Source organism: Pygoscelis adeliae, unplaced genomic scaffold (assembly GCF_000699105.1).
Source record: "Pygoscelis adeliae isolate BGI_AS28 unplaced genomic scaffold, ASM69910v1 Scaffold77, whole genome shotgun sequence".
Taxonomy (NCBI): domain Eukaryota; kingdom Metazoa; phylum Chordata; class Aves; order Sphenisciformes; family Spheniscidae; genus Pygoscelis; species Pygoscelis adeliae.
Window position 1 is genome coordinate 4,121,510 of NW_008825216.1, and position 6,799 is coordinate 4,128,308.

The following is a 6,799-nucleotide window of genomic DNA, read 5'->3' on the forward strand; positions in this document are numbered from 1 at the left end:
CAGCAGCTACTGGTTCATGACCTCTTCCCCTAGCAAAGTTTTTTTTTCCAGTTATTGCCAGGAACTTACATAAATAACGGCTTTAAATTCTCTGTTGCAACACATACACATGGTATGTGTTACACTAGGCTGAATTTTAAAGCCATTGATTTGTTCTTGATAATTTATTTTCATGTATAAATTAGTAGATTCTCATTTTACACAAGTGTTCATTTAAGATTATTGTTTTTACTTATGCCTTAGTATCATAAGTGGACATGTTCACCTAAAAATAAAAAAACCTCAAACCTTTCTAATTTGACTTGCAGGTATCTCCATTTTACTGATACCAGAAAAAAAGTGATTCAAGTTGGCATCCTTTGGGAATCCTTCTAGCCAAAGGTAAGCATAATTTCTAACCAGTGACAAATATATTTTTAGTATGTTTGTAGTATTATGATACCTTTTAAATAAAATGGCAGCTGTGCTACTGTCTGTCTTGATGTTTGACATCTCACAAACTAGATTTCTTTGGGATATTTAAAGCATCTTAATGAACCCATAAGAGAATCATTTATATGGCTCAGCATACAAGTGAAGTTCAGTCTTTTTTGAAATCTGTAACTTGGCAGATTGCCTCTTATTAATGTTGAAGCGTATGGTACAATCACTTTGAGGCAACACTTATTATACAGCTGTTATTATACAGAAGGATGATTGCATTTCTTAATGCATCGGATAAGCCAAAAATAAAATCACAATTTTGGTGATTTGGAAATTTGGAAATTGATCTTCCTCTGGAAAAGAGCTAATATGACCAGAAATAGACACTAGCATAATACGCTGAAGTGTCCTTTTAACGGCTAATTAGGCTGCTTGTAGAAAATCCTGAAACTACAGTTGCAAAAGTCATGAGAACTTGATATTTTCTGCAACAGGAGTTAAGAGGTGCAGCCATCCTCCTATAGCTCCTAATTCTGCAGACTCCTTGCTCCAGTCCAACTAGATTGCTTTGTAGTTCTAGCGTATGGCTCAGGTTTAGAAATACTTCATGTTGGCTGAACACAATCTGTCATCTAATGAAGACATGCTCCCTGCAGCACAGTGAAGAAATGAATAATTTATTGCGGGGTGAACACCTTCCTGTCCATGTGTGCATGCATGTTTACTTCTGAATTAAACCTGCTTTTGGGAATATAGATAAATATAGATTTACATATAGATAAATTGTTTACTTTCAAGAACATGCAAACATTTGGGAAGTATTTCAATACAAACTTGAAAAACTTGATCAAACTCATTCATTCTATTTTCACTCCATGGGTTCACCAATAATACTATACTCTAGAGAGAAATCTGCCACATAAATAATTCTTCAGTTAATATATCTAGTAATCTGGTCACTGTCAGACATTGTAAATATGTACTATAACTACTTTTGTTTGAAGAATGGAGTATCATAATGATACACAGTAGAAAATAAATTGTGTATAATTGTGTGAGATGAGTAAGAATTTCAGAATTATGCTCAGTTGCTTGTGGTCCAGATGAAAAACGTTCAGTCTCTTACAAACTGGAAAAAAACTAACTTAAAAGAAAAGCAATGATATGCAAAATTAGTAATATGGATTTCTCATATTAGAAGGTGAAAGAGATTGTAGCGAGAGGGAGAAGTAGTTGTGGGAGATTTCTTTTGTAGAGAAGAAATAGAATAGTACAGGGCCACAGTATGTCTTGTGGCTCATTCAATGTTCCTGGGGCAGTCTAATGTCAAACATGTATCAGAGATGTATTTTATCACCAAACATTAAAGGTGTAAATAAGAGGTAATAAATGTTTGTAGATTTAAGACTACACTTTAGTATAACTCAGGATTTCACAATTTTACAGCTGCTGTAGGAAAAAGTAGGAAAGTACAATGTCGAAACTTTTGTCTAAGAGAAGCTCTCAAAATTTTCCCACTTTCATGTTAGCACTGAAGTTACCCTTCAGCGGGTATCATAGGAAGAAGTGCTGTACTCATGTTTCTTCTTTCTATGTAATGGGCAGATTTGGAGGAGGAGGGGGGAAAGTTGAGTCCCTTCTACCTCCCTTCTTTCTAGATTAATAATATTATGAGGATATGATCAATGTGAAATCAAATCAGGTTAAAAGCAGACACAGCGAAGTTTTAGGTAATATTCTAAGCTAGGCTGCTAATTTTTGTAGTAGTCGCTTTTTCTCTTTTGTCTTTTTCTCTTTCGCACAAAGCACAAAAAGAAAGAATTATATACCGTTATACCTAGGAAAATAAGTAAATGTTCTGAGAAACTAGTCTAATTTTAGCTTTTTTCCTGATTATTGTTAGAACTGAAATGTTGGGTTTTGTAAGAGTAAATTGTATCTATATCTATAAATTATAGATGATTATAAATGAATTATGTTAAATAAGTTATGCTTCATACTCTTATTGTATTCATTCTAGTCTCTTCATTTCCAGTCTTTTCAAGCACCATACTTCTGCAGTAAATACAGTGCTCCACTACTCTGTTCTTTTACACAGGAAGAATGTAAAACATAATTACTGAAGCTGGTTAGAAACTTCTGTTTTCTGACAAAAACTTATTTTGCATGATCTGTTTTTTTTCTAAAATATTCCTATTTTGGGTCAGGAAAATAAAACTAGATTTTTTTTTTTAATGGAACTGTCCCAAAATCTTTTATTCTTTGTAAGTTCGATGTTAAGCTATGTTTGCCTAGGGGGCAAACTAAGCTTGAAAAAGCTAGTGTTCAAGCATCTAAGGTCCATCCTGGTGGCCAGCTTTTCTGACTAGGCTGCATCTGTTGTGAGGCAATAGTTTTCTTTCTGACTGAGCCAGGTATAGTCATGCAGTTCCCATGACAGACATCTACACCATAGACGAGATATTTGACTAGGGAGGCCAGCCAAACATGGGAGACAGAGCAGAGAGAGCGCAGAATTTCTAACAGCTGCTTGTGAAGTACCCATGCCTGTTGAAGATACAGGACAGGACTGTCCTTCCAGAATATTCCAGGTGTCCCTCCAGAATATTCCAGGTGTTCCAAATGCAGGCTTGAAGATAATTTCTGCTTTATACTTCATAATACTCTACATGCAGTTGCAGTTTGTACTTCTTTTTTCCAGTGCAGTAGTTTTCTGTCTCTATCATATTGATGACACCAGTAAAACTTTTTTCCTTTCCAACTACATATTGTTTCCAGGATAAAAAAAAAAATTCTGAAAGAAGAATTGATTTTTTTTATTTTATTTTTAATTTATTATGCATTCAGTGATTTGTATGAAGTAAGATAACTGCTTTTGGATTCTGTACAAGGTTGTCAATCTATTCAAAGAATCATAGATTTAGGAGAGTCTGAATACTTGACCTTCCTTGCCAGTGGTTTGGCATGGTTGGCTTATGTTTTGATGCAAGAAACAAAATCGAACTTTCTGGCCAGCCACCTGAGCCCTCTGCCCTCTGTGCACTACAGCAGTTAAACTATGTGAATGCTCAATAGCTACATGTTATTGTTTATCAGGTTTTAAGTGGCTTCCTTTGCTCACATCAATTTAATAATTTCTTTCCCCTTCTCATCTAAGACTCCACTTTTCAATAAATGGTCTGTTCAGTAATATGAAATAAGATCACCGGACTCCTGTGTTACTGAGCCTGATGAAGCTCTGCTATATTAATGGCAGTGTAGAACATACCTCTGAATCTTTCTTACTACTTTTCATATAAACAGTGTGTTTTGCTTTAGAAATAGTCAGACTGAGAAAAAAATATTGTAACGCTTTGTATTATGTGTTGTCAAGAATATCTGTGTTTGAATAATGCTAATTATGTAGTAAAGAAGAACTTAACACTGGGAAATCTAGTTTAGTATTGTATGATAACCACTTCTAGCATTACATTTGCCTTATCTTTTGGCTGTATAGTTAGCCAAGGCATAGTAGCTGTTTAAATAAATCTGGAAGAAGCTGAAAAATATAATTTGTAATTCTCTTTTGCTTTCTTTCTATGGTTCAAAGTAATAGTAGTTGTAATATAATAATCCTCCTTTTTGCAGCATTACAAATGTCTAATCTTGCATGTGCTGGTATATTAATGAGGTGCATTGTTTTTCTTGCATAATTTGCAAGGTATGTAACAAGGAATATTGCTTTTTACAGCTGGGAAAAGAAACTTGTGGTTTGCTCATCCATGAACTAAATACACATTGATTTTTATTTTTTGTTCCATATATTCTGCGAAGACGCTTATACCCAGAGAACTATTTTGGCATAGCTTACACTTGTGGTGGCACTGGTACTGATTAGCTGTTTTGGTAATCCTGACTTTGAAATATGTAGACCTAGAGTATTTTGTAGACCTTAAGAACTTATTCACTCTTTCTATCATAAGAACAGGCATAAGAAGATAGAAAGGAAATTATTCTCATTGTAGAAAACTGCTAGTGGTTTTGTATCTGAAGAAAGTTAAGTAGTTAACCATTTATTAAAGAACGATAACACTAAGAAGTAAAAAATATTTGAAGTTTGTTTCTGTTTAAGATGTATTTTAAAAGTGGTCACACAAAACTAGATGTTTGAGAAATGTTTACTATTTCAACTGTTTAAAAAGGAATCTAAATTACTTATATTATGTTGTTTAGCTCTTGCAACTGCACAGGCCTGCATTACGTCTGTAGACGTACTGTTAAGGCAGTGGAACAGATAATAAAATTAGAGGCTGTACATCCACATAGAATATATGTTAGATTTAAGTGATAAACTTACCCATATTTGCCTAAGTCATCATCTGCTTCCTGGGTGACCTTCTGGTTGGGAGTATGTGTCCAAATATATGAAATGAATATAGAATCAGTAAACCTAAATGCAGCATTTGGTCTTAGTTTTGCATCCAGTGGTGTATTTCCTTTTAATAATAAATAAATTTAAAATAAGTTCACCCCTCTTCACCTACTGATAAACTAACCACTAGCTACTGAAACCACTATTCCTTTCATATTTCTGATGGTTATTGTATAGGGACACGTGTACATGGGACAACTTATCTGATCTTGAAGTTTGGTATTTTAGTAGCATATTTGTGACCTGGGAAAGAACCTGCTTCTAAAGGCTTATGTATTTATGTGAATTAATTAAAACCTAACCTATTGACAGTTTGTATATGGTGTTGATAGTTATCATATGGGGGTAGATAGAACAATGTAGTTTGTGCATAAACGTACCATATTTTCAGAAACTAATGCAAAGAAAGAATGTATAGCAGTAAACTTGATCCTAAAATATATGGAGAGTATAGTATGATACAACTTTTTCATAGAAAACATGGCATGCATTTGGTGCAAAGAAAACTGTTTTCAGAAGCTGAACTGTATTAGACAAATCAGAGAATTGCTGAGGTGGGCAGGCATCTCGTGACATCATGTAGTCCAGCCCCCCTGCTTAAGGATGGTCAGCTAGGGCATGTTGCTCAGGGCCAAGTCCAGTCAGGTTTTAAATATCTTCAAGGGTGGAGACTCCACAACCTCGCTGGGCAACCTGTTCTGTTGTCTGACTCTCATAGTAAACAACTGTTTTCTCATGTTTAGATGGAGTTTCACGTGTTTCAATTTGTGCCTATTGCCTCTTGTCCTGTCAGTGAACACCAATGAGAAGTCTGGTTCCCTCTTCATTGCCCCTGATCAGGCACTGGTAAGATTCCCCCTGAGCCTTCTCTTCTCCAGGCCGAACAGTCCCAGCTCTCTCAGCCTTTCTTCATGTGAAAGCTGCTCCAATCCCTTAATCATTTTAGTGGCACTTTGCTGAATTTGCTCCAGTAATTCCATGTCTTTCTGGTACTGGGGAACCCAGAATACAGTACTCCAGATGTGGTGAGGGAATGATGATGAAATTTTAGCTCTAACCAGTAAGTGAAAAATAACTAGCTAGAAATGCAGACAGGCACATACCATATTTGTCAATAGCAATGTAATATATTCAGTAATTCAGTATGATGTCTGATGTCTCAAATATCCCTTTTCAATCTCCAAATTGTTACCCTTTATTTCCTCTGTGAGAAGAATAAAAATATACTTGGGTATAAATAAAATATCAAGCTGCTTTATTTTTCAAGGCATGCTGTGCTATATGCTTCAGTTTTGGAGTGGTACATAGTCATAACAGTTCTTTCATCTGTCACCTGTGTGGAAGGGTCATGGGTAAGTCATCCAGGATTTTGTTAAAAAGTTATTAGATCACATACTACAAAATACTATTAATGCTATGGGTGGGTTGTTTGTTTGTTTTTGTAAAATCATATCAATCTGCAGAGTTGACCTTCCTAGTCTGGTTCCCTTCTGACTGTCATAAATCTGGCAGGACTTACCAGTTCAGGCAGAGGGCTATTTTGGTTCCTAAAGGCAGCGAGCCAAAAAAATACCTGTGCTATGTTAGGTCTCTCTGCACTGTGCTTCACAAAGTCTGTGGTTCTGGGAAGATTTATTAGGTTGGCTGGATCTGTCCGTTCAGCTTACTGAAGCTTGGAAAGTAGTAGGACTCTCTCACCTATTCAAATGCTATATCATTCTAAATAATAAAGAGATAACAGTAAGAAGCACTAGTTGACCACTTAGAATCATAGAATCATTAAGGTTGGAAAAGACCTCCAAGATCATCGAGTCCAACCGTCAACCCAACACCACCATGCCCACTAAACCATGTCCCTAAGCGCCACATCTACATGTCTTTTAAATACTTCCAGGGATGGTGACTCAAGCACTTCCCTGGCCAGCCTGTTCCAATGTTTAACCACTCTTTCAGTAAAGACATTTT

General features: G+C 35.7%; 1 protein-coding gene across 1 annotated transcript in view; it reads left to right on the forward strand.

The window, feature by feature from the left end:
* The first annotated feature begins 312 nt into the window (after nt 1-312).
* Nucleotides 313-6,799, forward strand: part of SIPA1L2 (signal-induced proliferation-associated 1 like 2) — a 125,794-nt gene continuing 119,307 nt past the window's right edge. The window contains exon 1 of the mRNA XM_009329170.1: nt 313-381. The gene's annotated coding sequence lies outside the window, so the exon portion shown is untranslated. The remainder of the gene's footprint in view (nt 382-6,799) is intronic.